Raw genomic sequence first — 23,742 nt, 5'->3', positions numbered from 1 at the left:
CATTGATGTGCCAATGAGTTTTTACTTCATTGTTATTGCATTGATGGTCTATTTATATGTCTCTTATTGATGTATCATTTTTTCAAAGTATCAAAAATGTAGTGGTGACCAAAATAACAATCTCAAAGATTAATTGAACTAAGTAATGGAAGTTCTCTCTTATCGGGTGGTATCCCAAGGGCATAAGCCTATTATTGGTCGATCCCTATTTATGTATTTATGGGTGGTATCTCAGGGGCATAAGCCTATCATGGGTCAATCTCAGTTGATATGTACTGGAGGCAGCCTAATGGTCACAGAACAGTACAATAATGATTACAATGATGATAAGAACAAAGGTAAAGTGATTGAATAAATACAATGTACAGGTTGTCACAAGTTCTAGTAAGTGTGGTCCACTCCTATTACGATTTATTCACTTGTTTATGATTTCTATTGAGTTTCTATATCATATGTTATTATCTACAGCTTTACATACTCAGTACATATTTCATACTGACGTCCCCCATGGGGGACCTGTATTTCATGCTGCAGGCACAGGTACCTCAGCTCATACATCGCACAAGTAGGAGCCAGGATATCCAGCTGCTTTTGGTGAGCTCCAGTTTGCTTTGGGGCTTTTCGTGTCATATCCTGTCACTTTTGGTAATGTATAGAAGTTAGTTATATGGCGGGGTGTGTCCCGACCTTAGTTAAACTCTGTGTATTATCTAGAGGCTTTGTAGACCTAATGTACAGTCAAGGTGGTGTTTTGTTAATAGACGTGATGGCTCCAATGGCCAAGTAATGTATATACATATATATGTGTTCTCAAGCTTATATAGGTGATTATTTCTTTTTATATGCGACATGATGCTATCCGAATTTTGGGTTGTCATAGAGGTATGCATGGGAAGTATAAGGTTATGAGATGGTTCTCCCGAGCCTCCTCGGTTACGGGTTCCAGTCCGCCCCAATAGGATTTGAGGCGTGACACATCTAAGAGTGGATTTAGATACTTTAGCCTATTTTAAGGTATAATTTGACTTATAATGTATTTCAAAGATTTAGAAGTGGGCTTTGATCCCCCTTAAGTCAAGATCGATGATTAGTTATCTTGAAACTCTTATATCCTTATTGAATACCTAGAGAATGCTCCTTTGAGGCAATATTAAGGAACCTTGGTACTTGATGGTTATGATGATGATGGCATTATAAATAATGCTCATGAACTAATGGATTAGATCATCGATTATGCTATGATGAGATATTAATCTTGATGCAATAAGTCTAGTTATGCTATATATAAGCCTTCGATCATGCTAATGATGAGCCTTTGACCATGCCATTGATAAGTTATTGCCTATGATATTACTTATGGTTATGACCATACTAAGCAATTATTCTAGTAATCATGCTAGAAAATATTCTTATTGATGATGTTAGCAATTTTGATATTAATTATGCTAGAAGTCATACTTATCAATTATATGGGAAGATATACTATAATTATGCTAGAATTTCTGATGCTTAACTATATTAGCACTTACGATGATTATATTATAAGTTTAATTTTGGAGGATGATTGTGATATATACCCGGCAAGAATAAAGGATGATTATGATATATACCTAATGAGGTCAGAGGATGATTGGATGATGCATTGATACCCGACAAGGCCAGAGAATAATTATATTGGTGTGTCTATGTGTACATCTACTGGTTTGAGTCCGTCTATATATATACATATACATACTTACACCTACTTGGTTATAATGAAGGCTAATAATAACTAGTGGTAATGATGAATAGTGATATTGATGATTAGCAATAATGATGATTAGTTAATAATAGTGACTAGTTGATAAAGAGGATTATTAGTGGATATGTGGTGAATGATTGTTAAACGATGATTAAAGTTTATATGACGACTAGGAACCAAATGAATTAGTTAATAAGAGATGGTTAGCTAATAAATGGTAACTTGTGAGTATAAATGATAAGGTTGCTAAATGATGGTAATATTATAGAATGTGGGTACATTGTAAAATATTGGTAAATGACTGATTGACAATAATTGTAGAATGATGGTTAACCGACAATGAATGTTCGTTATAATATTGGTTGATTATTGTATTCTACCCCTGAGTGTACTCTCCAAGCATATGAGAGTCTGTGATGAGTTATTCAATTTTCCGCACCAATTGGTGTATGGGAGCCAATTTTGTAGTTTGTGATTACTTATGTAATGCGTAGTGATATGTTATTATTTGATTTATTGTGTTATATTATTATTCCATTTACATTTTTTATTATGTACAATGGTGTAGCAGGTGATTTAGGTTCATTTCTGTACCTTGACTAATTATGATATCTTGCATTTTATCATACTTATATTATGATTTACCTTAGTCGGCTAATAATACTTACTGAGTACGCATTGTTTTGGTACTCCTACTACACTTCTATACCTTTTTAGAGTAGATCCAAGTACTAGTTGTCATTGTTGATCATTGATCGTATTGTGTTGATATTTTCAGAGATAGGGTGAGCTCTTGGAATTGGAATCACCTATTTCTTTCTATATTTTGATACTCAGTCTTTAGTTATCGAGACAGATATTATTGACTATTCTAAACATTTGAGTTATATTATTATTAGATGTTATTGTGCTGGCTCTACCAGGTCATGGGATGTATCTTGTATTGACTGTTTTATCTATTTAGAACCCTTTGCTTACTTATAATTGTGTTCTTGAATTTGCCTATGTTGGGCATTTCCCACTAAATTAACCTATTGCATTAAATCTAGGTTCTGGTTTGGCTTACCTACTAGCGAAATTTAGTAAGTGCCACCATGACTCGTAAATCAGGTTGTGACAAACAAGAAAAGATTGAGTATGGATCAGGCAGGTATAAATTGCAATGGAAAAATATGGTTCTTTTTTAGGGAATAAATAGATGTAGAGATTTTAAGGGACACAGAACAACAAATAACTCTCAAATTGTTCATACAAAAGTTGAACAGACATTGTGTAGTAACTTTGGTGTATGTTAAATACTTAGAAAATGAAATAAATGATCTGTGGAATGATATATATCAGCTTACTGAGGGCATAAATCAATCTTGGATTGTGGAAGGTGACTTTAATGTCATTCTTAATGAAGAAGAAAAATTAGGAGGCTTACCTGTGTTACCTTATCAATGTGAGGATTTTGTTTTTCGTGTAAATTCCAGTGAATTAGAAGAAATTCCTTTCAAAGGAAATTCTTTTACTTGGTGGAATGGTATAGCTAGGTTAGATTATAAATTTGAAAGATTAGATAGAGTTTTCACTTATCAAGACATACAAGATTGGTTTTCAAACAGAGAAGTTAAACACTTAGCAAGATCTGGGTCTGATCATGCCCCCTTATTAATCAATTTGACCTAAGGGAAGCAGGAACATAAAAAGTCTTTTAGATTTCTCCAATTCTAGACAAAGCATGAGGATTTTTAGATATTGTGAGATCTAATTGGCATACTGGAGTGGAAGGCAACAATTTTTATAAGCTTAAGCGTAAAATTAAACATATAAAAAGGTGCTTTCAAAGTGGAGTAGGGAGAATTTTGGGGACATTTTTCAACAGATTATCATCAGGGAAGAAGTTCTAAAGTTGAAGGAAAATCTATTTCTAGAATATCCATCCAATGAAAACTAATATAACCTTCAAAAGACGAAGGCAGAGCTCAAATAATATTCACAATATTAAGAGAAATTCTAGAGACAAAAGGTTGGGCTTACTTGGTTTTTAGAAGGAGAAAGAAATACTACGTTTTTTCATAACTTAGTAAAGAAAAGGAGAAGCAAGCTGAAAATCAAGAGAATGAAAGGATCAGATGGAAACTGGTTAGAAGAAGAAGATCTAATGGCCACAAAAGTAGTGAAGTTTTACCAAAATCAGTTTCAATAGGAAGAAGGGAACCATGACTACTCTATTCTATATCACATTCCCACTCTTATTAGTAAAGAAGAAAATAATTATCTCAGTGAGCTACCAGATAAAAAAGAGGTAAAACATGTTGTCTTTAATCGTAAGGGAGAAAGTTCTTGTGGGTCAGTTGGTATGTCTGGACTTTTCTACCAAGTTTGTTGGGAGATTGTTGGACTAAATGTAGTGGAATTAGTAAAAGTTTACTTTTAAGGAAACACCCTTCCAAAATCTATCGCTCATACTTATCTCGTATTGCTTCCTAAAAAAGCTAATCCAGTTAATTTTGTAGATCTAGACCCATTAGCCCGAGAAACTTCATCAATAAAGTATAGATTGGAGAAATACTTCCAAAAGTTATTTCTAGCAATCAATCAGGATTTGTGAAGGAAAGATACATCATTGAGAATGTTTTCCTTACAAAGGAGATTGTTACAGATATAAGGAAGAATGGTAAGCTAGCAAATGTTGTTATAAAGTTGGACTTACCCAAAGCATATGAAAAAGTATCTTGGATATTCCTAACCAAAGTGTTGAGGAAAATGGTTTTTTCAGAAAGGTGGATCGAGTTGAAATTGAGACTAATTGCGAACAACTAGGACTTGATAATTTTCAATAGGCAAGCTCATGGTTATTTTCATTTTACAAGAGGGGTCAAACAAAGGGATCCACTATCACCAGTTTTATTCATTCTATCAGTAGAAGTCCTTTTTTGAACTTTGAACAGTCTTTTTGAGAAAGATAACTTCTAAGGATTTCATCTTCCTAAGTGGAGTGCAAATATTAACCATTTAGCTTATGCTGATAACATTATAGTTTAGCCTCTGTTGTCTCTTCATATGACAATGGATGTACTTAAGGAGAATGAAAAAACATCAGGTCAGCTGGTGAACAGAGACAAGAGTGCATTGTATATGCACATAAATACCTCTACAAAGCTGAGATAGGTTGTGGCTAATATAACAGGTTTTAACAGTGGTGTTTTCCCTTTCAAAAATATTGGGTGTCCTACTTTTCATACTAAGAAGAAGAAGGTGTTCTATAATGAGTTGATAAGAAAAATAAAGGTCGGATTACAGTATTCGAAAGGAAAGCTACTTTCTTTTGGAGAAAAAGTTGTGTTAATCAACAATGTTCTCTAGAGCATGCCTTATTATCAACCATAGCTCCAACCAAATAGACCATTAATGAAATTTATAGAGTGTTTATAATTGGACCAACAAAGAGGAAGGAATAAGCAAACACTAGTCTAAATGGTTAAATATTTGCTTGCCTAAGGAAGAAGAGGTATTAGGGTTCAGATCACTCTTTGATTTTTCAAAAGCTCTTTTTTCTAAACTGTGGTGGAAGTTTAGATTTATTGATACATTATGGTCCACTTTTATATGGAACAAATATTACAAAAAAAGAAATCCTACACAGGTTATATGGAAAGGAGGTTCACAACTTTGGAAGTTGATATTGGAAGCAAGAGATTGTATTGAAAAGCATATTTGGTAGGAAACAGAGTGTGGTAATGCTAGTGTTTGGCATAATAATTGGACTAGTCTGGGATTATTGATAAGTTTCCTACCTTCTGATGACCCTAGGAATTTTAATATTGACAAAGTTAAAGAATTAATGCTTAATGGCCAGTGGAATTTCCAACTGTTAAATCAGAAACTTCCTTCACAAGTGTTAATCATATAAGTACTTTCTTACCTTTGAATAGTAATATCACCAGTAGTGACCAACTTTGGTAGTTCTTGTCTAAAAGTGGGGAATTTACTGTCAAAATAGCCTAGGAATAGCTCAAAAACAAAAGAGAGAAATCTTAGTTTTTTACTCAATTATGGAAAAAGAGATTGCCTTTTAAGATTGTCTTTTGTCTGTAGAGGATTTGGAGAGAAAAGATTCTTATTGATGATGTTGTTTCTAGATGTGGTATTGCTATAGTCCCCAGATGTAGATGTTGTGTCAATCCACAACCTGAAACTATAGAACATTTGTTCCTAATAGGGGAGATTATTTCTAACATTAGGACGAGATATGCTCTGGTTGCAGGCATACAAGGTCCTTTTGTTCAAATAAAGCAAACAATTGTCAAGTGGTGGAAAGCCAAACGTCTATACAAGTTAAAACCCCTAATTAGGGTAGCTCCTGCTTTTATAGTATGAAATATATGGAAATGAAGAAACAACCAGGTTCATAGAGGTAATATTTCTATACACAAAGTCATCTATGACTTTGACCTGAATTTGCACCAATTTTCTACGCAGGTATATCATTGGATAACAAAAATGCCAAAGACTTGGGTTCTCATGGTTCAGTTCTTTGAAAGCCTCAAGTCCCAGGTATCTTGTCAAGCAATCAATTAGCATTTCCCACCTAGAGGATATTATAAAAGTAACACAAATGGTTTCTCTAAAGGGAACCTTCGCCCTGCTTCATGGGCCTTTTGCATCAGGAATAACTCAGGAAACCTTGTTCATGATAGAGCTAATAACATCCATAACTCAACAAGTCTCTATGTCGAAGCCAAAGTAATTGAACAAGGTATAGATTTCTGTGTAACACATAATCTACTGCCTTTAGTGGTGGAAATAGATTCACTAGCAATGAAATGCATCATTGAAGATGGGTGGAAGATCCCATGGAGCATCAGTATTGAAGTTGGGAGGAAACAAGGATGGAAGGAAAAGAAAGAGATTTTGTTTACACACATCATGAGAAAGGGGAATCAAGTGGCAAATTTTCTAACTAACTTTGTTTTTTATTTCGCAGGGCCATTAAGCTACATTCACTTCGCAGAACTACCTACGGGAGCAAGAAAATTACTAAACATAGATAACAAGGAATTCTAAGGATTTGATTTTAAAAGAGCAAAAATACAATACAAAGGAATACAAATTAGTCAAAGCATGCATCTGGAAGGAAATAAAAGGTCAAAATCACCCAGCAATTAAGGTGCAATAGGAAACACATAACCTACACCTCAAGCATATCATAAATAAAAACTATAGCAATCAAATAACCTATTAGACTGAGCTTTATTTCTTCTAATGTTAAGCAGTGGCATTAACCTCTTTGTGAGGTTCAAACTACTTAAAACATACAGAAAAAAAACTTAGTTAAACAGACCAACATGGAGATCCATCGAAGATAGTGAAGTGGGTACAAATCTAGTTAAATCCTTACCTTGGAAGATTAAATTGACTTTACAAATCCATATCTTAAAAAAATCTTCAAATGGGATCAATTAACATAACACCCGGTGAGAGATTATGGGATGTATTTAGATAGAACCTATCAAAAAGTTATGGAATTTATTGGTCAAAATCAAATCAAGAAAATGATGCCTAAACTTTGATTTCTTTATTTCTTCACAAAGTTTAATAGTTCAGTGAATCAAATGTTACCTGGAATTTGCAGTCGAGGTTGGAACAGCAACCCAACATCCATGGAAGCTTCGAGAGCTAGCTGAACCTCACTTTTCCTATCCTGTTGATTTAGTCTTTTAAGTTTTCTTTTTATTTTTTGTTGTTTTATTTTAGAATGGATCGGATTCCAATTGGGTCTGATGCATTATTTGATTTATACAGATTTATCATAATAAAAAAAGACACATAAGCCTCCCAAAAAGTTGTTTTTTTTTAAGAATTTTTTTTCCTTTTTCTATAAAACCAGACATAAGATGACAATTTTTTCTTTTTGGAGGTGAGGGGTGTTTGGTTTGAAATTGAGAGGGCGTCATGTGGAAGCTATTAGTTGCAAACTATTGAGACGATAAATCAGACGAAAAGAAAAATATACTAAAAACATGATGATTATATAGTTTGGCCAATTGGTCTACATATAAAAACCTAATATAAAAAAAAAATAAAACTATTAGAGAGAAAATCTCCCTCTAAACAAAACTCTTTAAACGACTAAGTTGTGGATGCTATTGTGTTATTGTATGAGAAGGGGGGTCTTCTATTTATAGATGTCCAAAATCTTTCCTCCAAGAAAGAGGTTAGCCAAATATGGAAAAGAATTATATTTTTTTCTTTCAGGAAAAGTAAAAGTAATTATGGTAACTTTTATTTTCCTTCTACGAAAAAATAAAATTTAAATATAGTAAGAAAATCGGGGCCAAAACCCTAACAAATCTCCCCTTTTTGGCTTGATTTTCTTCACTTGATCCGTCTTCTCTTCATATCACGTGCATGAACTTCGTTTTTGATATAATCTTCTTAACTTCTGCTTGTCATGGTTAAAAATAAGGTTTAAAATATCATGGTTAAAAATTGGTTTAAAAGTAATATTTTATTTTTATTTTTAAAGATGCAGTAGCAGGAGTGTTGAAAATATGGTTGAAACTTGTTCTCCACATGTAGTTCGAAAAAGTCTTCATTATCATCCAAATTGTTGCAGCTTGATTTTAAAACCGCTTTGAACCTATTTAATCTCGTCTCACCATACCATTGGACCATTGAATCATAAGCTCTGATACCACTTGTTGGGTTCGAAATCGAGAGGGTGTCATGCAGAAGTTATTAGTTGCAAACTATTGAGACGATAAATCAGACGAAAAGAAAAACATACTAAAAACATGATGATTATATAGTTTTTTCAATTAGCCTACATATAAAAGCTTAATATAAAAGAAAACATAAAACTATTAGAGCTAAACAAAACTCTTTAAACGACTATATTATGGATGTTATTGTGTTATGGTATGAGAAGGAGTGTCTTTTATTTATAGATGTCCAAAATCTTTTCTCCAAGAAAGAGATTAGCCAAATATGAAAAAGAATTATATATATTTTTTTTTAAGAAAAATAAAAGTAATTATGATAACTTTTATTCTTCTAATAAAAAATAAAATTTAAATATAGTAAATATAATAAGAAAATAAGCAAACCTAACAAAAAATGTCGGTGGGGGTTGGGGGGTTTCATTTTCTCTATCAAGGTTAGACGAATTTTACCCTTGACAAGGCGCACAAATTTACTGTTGAGGAAAAAACAAAGAAGAAGACGAAGAATTACTGCTACACCTGAGAACAGAAACCGAGCTAGAAATGGCAGGTTTATTGGCATGGGCAGCAGATGTAGTAGGAGGTGGGCAAAGCAATGAAGAAGATGACAACCCAAATTCAATCCCTTTAATTTTCACTCCACAGCAATAATCTTACTTAATAGATTTGGATCGAAAAGCCACTTCTCTTACTCGTACGATCTACGGCTTAGACTCCCTCCTCCTGACATCTCAGAGCGTCTTCCTCATCTACATGCTCATTCCCTCGCCTCTAATAACGCTCTTGCTCTTCAGCTTAATGCCCACTTCGCCACCAAAGAACAGGTTTTTCTATTGTTTTAGTGACTTAAATAGTTTTTTTTTTTTGAAACTATAGACATTGTTATGATTCAGCTCTTTTATCAATTGTTGCTTCTGGAGGCGGATCAGGACTTTAAAGCAGTGTGTGCAGAGAGCTACAACACCCATTTCAGATAGTTCGGTATTTATATTTACATCATTTAACCGTTTGCACTTTTGCAATTTTGGGTTCAGAGTGTAGTACTTGCTCAAAATTTAATGATTATTCACAACAACCCTGCCTTATGAAGGTAGAAATTCTGTTTTTGATTGACCATTGGCTTATGAAACATATCAAAAACAAGTATGGTTAGGAAATGCAGTAGTAAAGAAGTCTTGCTGCAAATGTTTTGTCAAGGGTTCATATCCTCTGTGAGCTGAAGCAACGCAAATGTTTTGCCTAATCATGTCATCCCAATACTTCTTAGGTCTACCTCTACTCGTTCTCACGCCTTCTATGGCGTATTTCCTACCGTGGCATCCACACATCTCCTCTTAACATGCCCCAACCATCACAACCTTACTTTCCACACCTTATCCTCTACAGGGGCCATTCCTACCTTGGCCCGAATAACTTCATTCTTGGTCGGCACATTCATATCACACAGAACACCGGATGCAAGCCTCATTTTCATCCATCCTTCCCCAATACGGTGCGTGACATACTCCTAATCTCTATTACCTTGGATAAACTGACTCTAAGTACTTGAAATGTGCCTTTTTAGAGATAACTTAGGTTTCAAGCATCACATCCACGTCCGTTTCATGGGATGCGTTACTGAACTTGAACTTGCACTTCGGTACTCAGTTTCGGTCCTGCTCAACTTGAAACCTATTGACGTCAGGTTCTGTCTACGGACGTCTAGCCTCACGTTAACGTCACTTCACATCTCATCAATAAGTACTATATGATCTATACTCTCCTCTTGGATGTGTTGCATCAGAGCATCCATTGTCAAAGCAAATAAAAGGGCTAAAAGCATATCCTTGGTGCAACCCCATCAAGACTAGAAAGTGTTTCGAGTCACTTCCCGCAGTCTTGTTCGGATCTTAGCACCATCATACGTATCCTTAATCACCCTACGGTACGCTGCAGCGACACCCTTAGCCACCATGCATCTCCATAGAACCTCCCTAGAGACTTTATCATAAGTTTTTTCCAAGTCTATGAACACTATATACAAGTCCTTCTTCCTCTTCCTATATTGCTCCACCAACCTCCTCACAAGGTCGGTGGATTTTGTAGCCGAACGCCCCAGCATGAAACACAACTGGTTATCAGACATAGACGCTCTCCTCCTCACCCTCGCTTCTACCACTCTTCTCAAATTTTCATAGTGTGCTTTAGCAACTTGATGCCCCTGTAATTGTTGCAGCAGTTTTGGATATCACCCTTGTTCATGTACAACAGAATCATCGTACTCCATCTCCATTCCTCAGGCATCTTCGATGTCCTAAATATGACATTGATTTACCTAGTAAGCCATGACAAACTTGCCCTGCCTGCGTTCTTTCAAAATTCCACCGGGATTTCAACTGGCTTGGTTGCTCTTCCCCTGTTTATCCTACGCATAGCCCCCTCCTACCTCTTCAAAACTTGCACTCCTACAATACCCAAAATCTCGATGACTCTCAGAGTGCTCTAGATCCCCAAGCACAATGTTCCTGTCTATATCTTTCATTCAAGAGTATATATTTTTTCTATATCTTCATTCAAGAGTATACATTTATGTTCTGTGTAGAAAATAATGGGTTCCATTGAATTTATTGGAACTACATTGCACCGTCCTCTAGATAGGCGTGGGTGTACTTGCTATTTCTAAGGAGGGCAACCCCTTCCTGGTTCCCTCCCGTGATTTTTTTGAAATCAGAGGTGATATCTTGTCCTTTGTCATCCAAATATATAATGCAAAATCAATATCTAGATTTGTTTCCTTGGGTAATTTATGATTTATGACAACAACACACCCTGCTAAATATGTGTGTAATGCACAATGGAGGAAACCCAAAATTGACCTTTCACTGGATTCAGAGAACAAGGAATCAGGGAAAAGGATAAAACTTGTGACCAAAGGTTGAGTGAAATTCGAGTGGATTCTTTTCTTTTCCATTTTTCCCTTTTTTCTATATGGAGGGGACTTGTTCTAGCTACAACTAATAAAATTGTATTCATGTGATACAAAATGCTAATTACCATTAATTGAACTGCTAAGTTAAATTCTGCTTTCTTGGATTTCTTGGTGACTTCAACTGCCTTAGCTATGAAATTGTTAATGTTGATTATGTTGGGTACATGAGGTCAATGAAAATAGCTCATTCGTTTAAATTGAAAATTGTTCAGTGGTCTGTCGTGCATTGTTTTATTGTAGATATTTCTTTTGTGATAAGGAAAAGAGGACCAATACGTATAGGGGGATAAGATATTCTAGATATAAATAGTTGTCATCATTATACTAATGTCAATATGCATCATTTTGTTGTGCACCAAGATACGGTATAGAAGGTTCATTCTTAATTGCTTTATCACACTGAATAACACATTATATATCGTAGATGTCAGAAGAACCCACACCACCCAGATTAGAGATATTGGATTTGGTATATCCTTTACCAATTGGTTAGTGGTAGAGCATAACACCTTGCTTAACGTATCACACAGCTTTCATGTCGAAGAATTCACTGAAGTTCCTGCATAGATATCAGAGCTTCTTCTTCTCATTGCTCATCTGATTTCTTTTTTCGGTGAGGATGTGTTAGCACTTTGGAGGGTGAAATTTTGACTGGTTCTCTGGAAATCTATTTTACGATGTTATTGCTTAATTATTTCTTTTGCTTTCTGTTAACTCTAACTTTATGTACTTTATCTATTAATTTTTGTGATGATGCATTAGACTAAATATTTAGAGGAAGTGCTTTTTAATTCTCTGGCTAAATATTAAAGATTTTGCAGATGGTATTTTTTAATGCACTGGAATATGCATTTAGAGATTTGAATTTAAAGTACAATCTTCGGTCTAACTTGGTGACAGGCACAATTAAGAGAAATTACTCTGCAAGAAGAAAATGCCGAGTATGACAAGGCTATCTCAGATTATGAGAATAAGATTCAGGCGAAGTCACAGGAAGCTGACCTTCTACGGAGCAAATTGCAGGTTAGACATAATTCACAACTTTCTCGAGGGGATCATTATATACAACAACAACATACCCAGGGAATTTCCACAAGTCAGGTCTGGCGAAGTTATAGTCCGCGCAGACCTTTACCACTACCCTGTGGAGGTAGAGAGGCTGTTTTCGAAAGTCCCTCGACTCAAGTGGGAGGGGATTCTTTCATGATTTACAAAAAATTTAGGACATTGTCTGTCTATTGATTTATCATCTGATTGCATGTCCAACTGTGTTGGAGTCCAGTAGAACTTCTTTGACAAGTACTGTTAATGTGAATTTGTTCGTAAAAGTATGAACCAAGATAAATTTCATGCCATGTTTGAATTGTAGCATCCCTAGCAAAGAAGTTGTGCAAAGACTCTCTCCCTATAAAAAAAACTCTCTCCCCCTCCCTCTTAATTAAAGAAACTGGGTTTCTTTTCCCGCATACCTGGTGCAGTCATAAACTAATGTAAGCTACTGGCTTGGCCAGCAGGTGCGCCCTATCTTTAGTTATGTTTGTAATAGAAGAGATTACATACAAATTATTTTGGAATACATATACAGACCCTGAACTATTTCACTCTTCCCGTATAGGCACCTCAATTAAGCCAGCTACCTATTGAACCTTCTATTCCTTCACAAATAGTTTCAATTGAACCCAATTTGCTGACATGACAAAAAATATAAAATGCATGCAATACACATGCTGATGATATGATAAAGTGACGACATGTGGCATTTTAACTTAAAATAATTATAAAAATAAATTTCTAATTTAATTAAATTTAAATTTTTTCAAAATAAAAATCATCAACCCCCACCCCATTGCTCCAGTACCCGATCCTCCTCCCCTCCCCCTTCCCTTCCCAGCGCTCTTTCTCCAGCACACACAAGTTAAAAAAAAAAAAGGTTTTTTTTTCCTCATCAACGCCGCCCCCCCTCCCTCCCCCAAACCCCACAGCAGCCGCTACTCGAACCCCCGGCTCTTCCCTTCCAAACACCCCTTTCTCCATGAATTGAACTTTCACACTGAACTAAAAGGTGGTTTTTTTACCGGTTCTTGGCAGTAAACAACATGACAAGGTTGATAAAGAAACGGTTGAAGTGGAAGAAGAAGAACAGCAGCAAGCCAAAAATATTTTGCACTACTGTTATGCCAACGTACCATTACTATACTAGGTGGAATTTTCTCAAATTTTTACATTCATTTTGTCAAAAATTTAATTCCAAAGATATTTTTTTCATAAGTTTTCTAACTTTCCACACCCATTTCATCATTAATTTAATATCTAGAATATAAATTTGTAATTTCTAATAGAGAGAAAGATGACAAAGAAGAGAAAGACGAAAAAAAAAATGAAGAAGAAAACAGTAATAGTTCTTAAGAAAAGGGGAGAGATTAATTTTTAAAAATAAAAAATACGAGAAAGGAGATAATTAAGAAAAATAAAATAGATAAAGAGATTTAAACAAAAAAAAGCTAAAATTTAATGTTTTCACGCTCCTAAATTGAGTGCATTGCACCCGCTATGTCACATCAATGCCACATCAGCAATTGTGCTTAATTGAAATGTTTTGTGAAGGAGTAGAGGGTCAATAGGTATTGACTTAATTGAGATGTCTGTACAGAAAAAATCAAATAGTTGAGAGGCTTGTATATGTATTCGGCTTTATTTTACTAATCGTACTTTTAGATAAGGAAACTACATTATTACCTGAATTAAATGACTCAAGTTATTACTGACTTTACAGTTTCAAAAAGAAAGTTATTACTGCCTATATATTCACCTCCAGAGGGTCCACAGATTCCTTTATATGCAATTACCTCTAGTTTTGGGATATTCATTGATATCGAACAACACTTATGAAACATTGTGTAATTTTCAGGAAATGGCCTTAGTTGAAAAAAACTTTAAGGTAAGAGTGTTGGGTTCGAAATCGAGAGGGCATCATGCTTTTAGTTACAAACTATTGAGATGATAAATCAGACCAAAAAAAAAACATACTAAAAACATAATTATTATATAGTTTGGCCAATTAGCCTACATATAAAAACCTAGTATTAAAAAATATAAAACTAATAAGAGATAAAATCTTTCCCTAAACGAAAATCTTAAAAATTATATTGTGGATGTTATTGTGTTATGGTAATGTCCAAAAACCTTTCCTCCAAGAAAGAGGTTAGCCAAATATGAAAAAGAATAATATTTTTTTCTTTCAGGAAAAGTAAAAGTAATTATGGTAACTTTTATTTTCCTTCTACTAAAAAATAAAATTTAAATATAGTAAAAAAAATTAGGACAAAAATCCTAACAAATCTTCCCTTTTTTACTTGATTTTCTTCAAAATATTCTTGATCCGCTTTCTTCACATCTTTAATCTTTGTACTTCATATAGTTTTCATCACTGCTGCTTAACATGCTTAAAAATGGAGTTTTTGGGTTAAAAGTATATGAGCCCTTTTCGGGTTAAAAATATTGGAGTCCTTTTACAGGGTTAGAAGTGAATTTTATTTTCAAATATGTGACAGCAGGATTGTTGAAAATATGATTAACAATTATATCAGCTTTTGGACATATATCTTCATTATCATCAAATTGGTTACAGCTTGATTTTGAAACCGCTTTGAACATATTTAATCTCGTTTCACCACACCATTGGACCATTGATCCGGAAGCTCTGATACCACTTGTTGGGTTCGAAATCGAGAGGGCGTCATGCGGAAGCTTTTAGTTGCAAACTATTGAGACCATAAATTAGACGAAAAGAAAAACATACTAAAAACATGATTATTATATAGTTTGGCCAATTGGCCTACATATAAAAACCTAATATTAAAAAATATAAAACTAATAAGAGAGAAAATGTCTAGCTAAACGAAAATCTTAAAAGACTACATTGTAGATGCTATTGTGTTATACATTGTGGATGTTATTGTGTTATGGTATGAGAAAGGGATATTTTTTATTTATAGATGACCAAAAATCTTTCCTCCAAAAAAGAGGTTAGTCAAATATGAAAAAGAATTATATTTTTTTCTTTCAGAAAAAGTAAAAGTAATTATGATAAAGTAAAAGTAATTATGATAACTTTTATTTTTCTTCTAATAAAAAATAAAACTTAAATATAGTAAAAAAAATTAGGACAAAAACCCTAACGCAGAGTTAGAACAAGCACAGGCTGCAGCAGCCGGTGAGTCTGCGCAATCAAATGACTATCTGATTAAAAACGATAGTGAAGCTCAAGAAGATGAGGAATCTGCAAATTCTGCGTTGCTGCGGAAATTAGAGGAGAAGAAGAAGGAACTGGTGTGTAGCTTAGCTTATCTCACTTTCCATCATAATATCCAACGTAATTACCTATCGTTTTTTTCATCTGCTTCTGTTGATCGATTTGAATTAGACATTTTTGGAAGAATCTGTGCATGACCTGGAGAAAAAATGGACAGAAGTGCAAGATTATGCACTCAAGCATCCTTGCCCAGGTACCCAACGACTAACATATATTTGCTAATTTTGTGTGGTCAGACCTTATAATATATTTTGGTGTCTTAAAATTTCTTTTCCTTGCTAATCAAGAGACCGATTTCTTTCACATGTTTTCTTTTCGGCGCCTTAGATGCATCACATTTCATTCTGAACAGACGCGAACCCAGAATTTGAAGTCTGTGGGTGCACCAGTGTTGTGAGTGCATCAATGTTGTCAAAAACGCGCATAAGCCTCAAGACTCAAAATGTGTTGAGCTCTCGCCTTACTTAATGTGCAGCTTAGGTTCTAATTTTTTATACATACTTTCCTTTGTCAATGAGGCTTTCTGAACAATTGCTATTTCACTTTATAAAAAAAATTAATTTTTTTTGTTCATCTATTTGTCATTCATGCTTGTATTATTAGTCTTGGACTAGACATATATTTATATTTTTTCTACCTTTATGCCTTTTTTCGTTAAATACCACCCTTTATTTGTGCTTTATGCTTAAGCACAATAGACCTTGAAGTTTTTTTACGCTTATTGCTTTTGATAATATTGTGGAGCACCGATATTATCTTAAGACGTTAGAAAAACTTTCGGTGTCGATTAAGGGATATTATCATATTCAATTGGTTGCCAAAGACATGAACCATACTGAAAAAATAAATATATAGAACAAATAAGAATTTTAAGCGAATAACTTTACTTTCTAAGATGAAGTTTACTTTTAATATTTTTGAAAAATTAGTTGTGGTAGCTCAATGATAAAGGAGGATTTACCTTAGAGACTGGTCGTGGGTTCGAAACCCCAGTCTAGCAATTTTGTTGTTTAAATTTAGTAATATGCTTTAAAATTTGAAGTATTGAAAATAAAAAATAGAGCGTTGTGCGACTCAAGAATTGATCCCTGGTTGCGTGGACGGAAGCGCATAGCAAACTTAAATTTATAATTTGGCATTTCATAGCAATCGTTTTATAATCATCGAAATAGTAACTTGAATATGTATTTGATGGGCAAGACTGTTTAAATAATATACAAATATAGTTAATTACCTTATTTTTAGGTAAGAACTTGAGTTTAAAAAGACAAAAGAATTTTAACTTTCTTAAATCACGTTTTCCTAATTAATTAAATATTTATTGAAGGTTGTATTTCTAAAAATAGAAAGCTTTTTTAATGAGTTTCAAAACTCAAAGTAGATTTGAATGATTAAGCAAATATTTTTCTATTTTTCTCTCTCTTCTTTTTCAATTTTTCCTTCATATTTTTCGTTTTTCATTTCTTTTACTGTTTCTTTTTCTCTTTGCAATTTTTTTTTGTATTTTTTTTCTTTTTTAGTTTTCCCCATCGGTTTTTTACATTTTCTTTTTTGCTTTGCACTATTTTTTTGTATTTTCTTTTTTTTCTTTATTGTTTCATTTTTTTTCTTTTTATATTTTTTTCGTTCTTTTTTTGTTGTTATATATTTATATGTTTCTTACATTTTTTATTTACTAGTTGAATCGCACGGGCTCGCACGTGTTATTTTTGGTTATTTAAAATTAGACAATTTTATCTGTTGCAAAAAATTTTAATGAAGTACAAAACAGTCAAATCACTTCTTAAAAATCTTTTACACTTTAATTTAATAACGTAAACATAACATATATTTTATTGAAAGCACATGTATATTCTATCACCAGAAATTTCAAGTGGTCAACGGATCGTCACTTTTGAGTTTGTAATGAAGTACCTCTTTTTCGTGTTGTTAAGGCTAAAAGAGACGTATTGATTTCAATCATATCTGTAGTACGAACTTTTTTTCTATGTTTAAAATATTTCTTTATTTTTAAAGTTAAATCTTTAGAAAATCTTAAATTACATATTTAAAACTTCTAAAAATTTGGTATTTCTTATATTTTCATATTTATTTGTAAATTTTTTAAATTTTCTTAAAATCAACTTTAATTGATTTAGAATTAGTAAACTAATGAAAAAGACATTAGTTGTCATTAATTTTGATGACTTCTAATAAGGAAAGGTTTTACTATAAATATTTAATTAATTTTCAGCTATTAAATATTAGGAAAATAGTGAAAAGACGATTTTGTCTAAAGCAGAGACTTTTAATGAAGGGCAAAAAGTTCAAACAATATTTTTAAGGTTCTTCAAACTTTTAATATAGTATAGATTTGTGTCAAACTATACATTTTAAATAAATTTATTATTTGTATTTGAATAGTTTACTTGTGAATATGCATAAATCATATGTATTTGTGTACGAACAAGTATATGTATTAATTGTATTTGTATGAGTCTAAAATATACAAATATGCAATGTACCATTTAATACAAATATAGCGTTAGTATTTGTATGTCAAATTTATCATTTGCATTTGCATATAGAGAAAAATCATCATTTCACATCTAAACTTGTCCGCTCAACTTACTTTAGCACTTAAACCAAACTTTCATTTATTTTACCCCCCTTAACAGTTTTATAGTGAATTAATTTCAACCCTTAATGCTGACGTAACATTTTAAAAATAAAAAATAAAATATGTGAATCTTATTTTTTTAAAAAAAAAAATCTCCTAATATATATATATATATATATATATATATATATATATATATATATATATTCCTAAAAATAATTCTCCTTCCCAAACCCGCCAACCCTCACCCCGCCCGCGCTTTCAACTACTAAATCCACCACCAGCAGCCCCTCCACTCTAATTTCTCATCCTTCAATTACTAAACCCACAATCCCCACCTTCAATTTCTCTTCCTTTAACCCCTTGGCTTAAGATCAGTAAAAAAATTGAAATTAGATTTAAAAAATTAAAAATTATCTTTATGGATTTGAAAAATTAAAATGAAACTGAAATTGAAGAAAAGTCATTAGCGGTGGTGTTAATGGTGGCGGTGGTGTTAATTTTGTATGTATATTCTCTTGTAAGGCTGTTTTGATTGTTTTCCCAGTGAGTTTCGCCGGAATATCAGAGTGGAATAATATATATTGTTTTGCCAATGTTTATATAGGCAAAATAATGTGAGATATAGCTGATAAAGATTGCTTGCTTCTTGAAAACTCTTCCAACTTTAATTTGGGTTTGTGTTTGTTCATATATCATGTTAAAAAATCAACATGATTTGGGGGGTCTTTTTCATTGGTTTTAGAGAATTTGGTGTTGGTTTAGTTGGATTTATTAGGTGGGTTGGATTTTTGGTCACTAATTTATGGTATTTTTCGATGGGGGTTAGGTTTGATCATTGATTTCAGGCGAGTTTGGGGTGGGAAAATTGGTGGTTTGGTCGGTAGGGATGGCGTTTTCATTCATAATTCGCCAGAAAATCTGAGCTCCTTGGCTCCGTGTGTTCATTTATATATGACACTTTTTTAATAGTTTGTGACGCGGCAACGATGTGACAGTAATGTGGCGCTAATTTGTGGGTGCGTGTAATACATTCTTCATTGTGAGAGTGGTATTATATCTTTTAAGGTGGTATTTAATTCACTATAAAATTATTAAGGGGAGTAAACAATTATCAGTGAAGTTAAAGGGTTAAAGTAAGTTGAGCGGACAAGTTCAGGAGTGAAATGATGACTTTTCTCTTGTATATGTATAAACATGTATCATTTGTATATGTATGATTCATGTTGTATAAACATGTATCATTTGATAAAATATAAACAAGTATAAATGATATGTATTTTTATAAACATAATATGTATATGGATAAGTATAAATTATACATATATGTATCATTTGTATATTTATGGTTCAAGTATAAATATGAACATGTATAAATCATTTGTATATGTTTCATTGTATAAATAAGTGCAAATTATATAAAATATAAATAATAGTGCGAACAATAAATGCAAATATAAGTGTGAACTATAAAATATAAATACAAGTGATAGTGTGAACAATAAAATACAAATACAAGTGCGAACTATAAAATATAAATATAAGTGTGAACTATAAAATACAAATACAAGTGCAAACTATAAAATACATAAAAATACATGTGCAAACGATAAAATATGAATGCAATTGTATCAACAGATATAAAATATAAACAATGGTGTAAATACAAATATAATAAATGATTATGATGTTTTTATAGTCCATTACTTGTGCTCGATGTAGCCATATTTTTCAAAAATTCAAAGAAAATATAAAATAGAATCCAAAAGAAAATGAGAAAGGAAAAAATACTTTAAAAAAAAAAAAAAAAAAAAAAAAAAAGGAAAAAAAAAAAAGAAGAAAGAGAAAGGAAGAGTTAAAAAAAAAAAAAAAAAAAATAGAAAAAGAAAAAAAAAATGAAAAAGAAGTGAAAAGGGAAAAAAAAAGGAGAGAAATAAAAGTTAGAAATAGAAGAGTAAAAATAAAAGCGAAAAGAAAGAAAGGAAAAAAAAAGGAGAAGAAAATGAAAATAGAAAAAGAAAAAGAAAAATATTAAAAATGAAAAATAAAAATCAATAAAAGAATGAAAAAGGAAACAAAAAGTGAGAAATAGAAGAGAAAAAAATAGCGAAGAAAAAAATTAAAAGAAAAAGAAATCAAAATAGAACAAAAATCAAAACGATAAAAAAAATGAAAAAAAAAACTAACAAGGAAAAAAGGTTAAAAATACAAGAAAGAGAAAGAAAGAAAAATAAGGGAGGATAAGAAATCACTAAAATATTGCCATTGTTGCTATCCCACGTCAATTTTGTTGCTATTTAACTTAATTATGGACTTAAATGTGCTACTTCTTTATTTTTTTTTTTTCATTTTTTATCTTTTTGTGTGGCTCTCTAATCTTTGTTTTTTTCCATCTATTTTAGGCCCAAGCAGAGGGCCTTGTTAATGATGTTCATCTAAAGGAGATGGAATTAGAGAGATTAAATGGTCTTTGGAGAAAGCTTGAAGCAAGCAGTGCAGATACTAATGCCACTCGGAATAGGTATGCAAGAAGCAGCACTGATAGGGGACGTGTTTCTTTAGATTATATCGTTGATCTTCGTCAAAAGCCTGGTAGACTGGAAAAGTTGCATAAACTTATGTTGTTCAAGTCAGCTTTTGTTGTGTACATTTTAACACTTCATATTTTAGTATTCATTAAGATTTCATTCTAGAGTAGAGTGGAGTAGTGTTTCTTTGGTGAATTTTTTTTATATCATTTAACTGTATCAACTGTAAAAATTTGTGCATACACTCTAAATAATACAATGATCTAGATTTTTGTTCGACAGTTAACATGTATGATGTAATTTCAGCCTAGAAATATTTGAACGTTCAGAATTTTGTTGTCTTCTTGGCAGTAATGTTGCATGGTTAACAATTGCACTGGCAAGGAAGAATTTCATAAATATCCTGGAAAGTTTTCTAAAATAAAATATTACGTTTTAGTTTAAAAACATTACTTAAAATGCTCTAATGTTACCTATATTTTTAAAGATGAATGTGAATTACTTCTCTCAAAACTCAAGAATCGTTGAATATATTCCATGAACTTTTTTGCAATCCTTTCTACCATCGCTTCTCATATGTTGTTGATGCCCATAACGGTTATGGGAAAAGTATAAAGTATTGACCTGTATCCAATAGCTGCATCAAGTACATAACCTTACATAATTTACTTATATGGCCAGACACATCGATGACCCCCTAAACTTGACACCATCTTTCACTTTGGCACCTCAAGTGGGCGTTGTTCACTTTTGGCACTTCAAGTAATCATAAAGTGTGTCACTTTGGCACCTTTTGCTGAATCAGCAAAAATCATGTGCTACACGCATTGAAAGCGTGTTTGAGGGGTATTTTCATAATTTTTATCTTTAAATTTTTTAAAAATTATTGAAAACCTCTATTGCCAGATCAGCAACAATTGGTCCAATGAATTAATGACACGTGTTTTATTGACCAAATAATTATAAAAAAGTCCCTCACATTGTCTTCTCCACACAATCTTTCTTTAGCTTAACCTCCATTAATGGAGGTTGAATTTTTCAAGATTGGTAAACACATCTCCTCATTATCTAACAATTATACTTCACTTAATCAGGAACTAACAAAGTTACAGGTTCCTCTCCAATTTCTAGAAATTAACACTCAAAACAAATTTCACTCCATTAACAAAATACTCACTTCATTAACATACCCACAACAATAATACACACCATGAACACCAAATAATACTCCTTCCATTAATCAACGGAACACACCCTCTAATCCTAATTCTTGACCATTACACCATAAACACACGAATAGCACCCAATGACAACTAACAAATACTCCTTGTCCATAGCAACAACTCCCCGAATTCATCACCTCCATATTTACACCTTCTATTCCCACTAACAGTTTCTTCTCCATGAACAAGTCAACAACACCTAGCAACGAAAATAAAATTCTCCTCTCCCACCCACGACATCATTAACACCCAAAAACAAAATATACCCTTCTTCAACACTTAAAAAACAGAATAGTACAAACATAGGGGAGACCGACTAACAAATCAACTCCTTTCCTTCAACATTTTTATCCATTCCATCAACACATACAAAGAACACAACAAAATACTTTTTTCTTCTCCATTTTCTTTTACCTACTGAATAGACACATATGACCTTCTCCATAAATACACAACATCAACAATCTCTCTCATACCACGACAAAAGACAGACGAGGCGAGTAAGGGAAAAAATAAAATAAGCTCGAACAATCGAGAAAGAGACAGCATGGAGTTTAAGGGAAAAAAAGTTAGGGTTGAAGTCATGGAAGGGGTGGGTAGGTTGTAACAACCTAAAATTACCTCCCGGGACGTCACACGGTGCTTAAGGCTACAAGTATCCCCAAGCTAACCCTTTGAGCCTATCATTTCTCATAATAACCCATTCAATAAGGAATATACAAAACACTGGCACTATCATATCAAATGAAAGAAAATATAGAAATAATACTCGGTCACAGTCTGATAACTAGTCTGACAAAGCCTCTACTACTCTATGCACACGAGAGCCATTAGGACGCTCCCCAACTGACTCAAACTGAACTGAAAGTGATAACATAAACACTCGAATATTGAAATGTCTAAAGATAGGTCCTCGAACTATGAGGACTCACCACTGTAGAAATATAGACGAAGGTACTCGGGAATCACTGACGAGGCTGGGACTGAGCACCTGAACCTACATTATAAGACAATGAGCACATAGACATATATGTAGATCAACACTTGAGAATGTACTGAGTATATGGGGGTGTATGCATTTACACAAAATAATATTAATACTCGTTAATCAAATTACACATGCAAGTAGGAATAACTCGCATGGCTTGAATAAGTCTAAAATGTAAAGCTCATAAATCATCTAGAATGAAGCATGTAACATAAATCTTATGAGTCATTATACTTTGGCTTTAAAATCTATGCTCTCCTCTTATTCTCATTACTTATAGGATAAAGGAAGCTTTAAATAATACTTTCAACTCATGCATATATCACATGGAGAGAAAAACTTCTTTATTGCTCAAGAACTTATAACTCTTTTGAACTTAAACACTTGGAACTCAGAATCATATGACTTTGGTTTAAAAACTGATGATCAACTCTTATTAGTAGAGAAAACTACTTCCTTCTTTGGAAAATACTCAAAAGTAATTCATTCACTTTAGAAATATCTCATCTCAAAGATTTGGGGAAAATATTCTATCTCAATGGAAAATACTTTAGTTTAGGGAGGTTCTCTTGACTGACATAAACCATATGAGCTACATGGATTCCAACGTCTTGTCCTCCTAAGGAAAAAACCTCACATTGGGAAGAGGTGTCATACTCTTTTCAAGGAGTAT

The 23,742-nt window shown here is 32.9% G+C and overlaps 1 long non-coding RNA gene and 1 other non-coding gene across 3 annotated transcripts in view; one reads left to right on the top strand and one right to left on the bottom strand.

Moving 5' to 3' along the window:
* The window catches only part of LOC124898172, a 44,386-nt gene extending 36,853 nt beyond the window's left edge, over positions 1 to 7,533 (bottom strand). Inside the window, exons 1-2 of one of the 2 annotated variants that reach the window (XR_007055070.1) lie at positions 7,349 to 7,533; positions 7,128 to 7,235 (exon numbers count right to left, since the gene is read on the bottom strand). This is a non-coding gene — a long non-coding RNA (uncharacterized LOC124898172). The remainder of the gene's footprint in view (positions 1 to 7,127; positions 7,236 to 7,348) is intronic. The other variant, XR_007055069.1, reaches the window with a different exon arrangement.
* Positions 7,534 to 8,840: 1,307 nt separating this feature from the next.
* On the top strand, positions 8,841 to 16,230 carry LOC107868149. The gene is made up of 4 exons (XR_007054830.1): positions 8,841 to 9,275; positions 12,320 to 12,652; positions 15,584 to 15,748; positions 15,843 to 16,230. It is a non-coding gene; the product is annotated as an uncharacterized LOC107868149 (transcript).
* The last annotated feature ends 7,512 nt before the right edge of the window (positions 16,231 to 23,742 follow it).

The sequence above is a fragment of the Capsicum annuum genome, chromosome 4 (genome assembly GCF_002878395.1).
Source record: "Capsicum annuum cultivar UCD-10X-F1 chromosome 4, UCD10Xv1.1, whole genome shotgun sequence".
NCBI classification, from domain to species: domain Eukaryota; kingdom Viridiplantae; phylum Streptophyta; class Magnoliopsida; order Solanales; family Solanaceae; genus Capsicum; species Capsicum annuum.
Note: the sequence above shows the minus strand (reverse complement) of the source record. Positions and strands in the feature narration are given on the sequence as shown.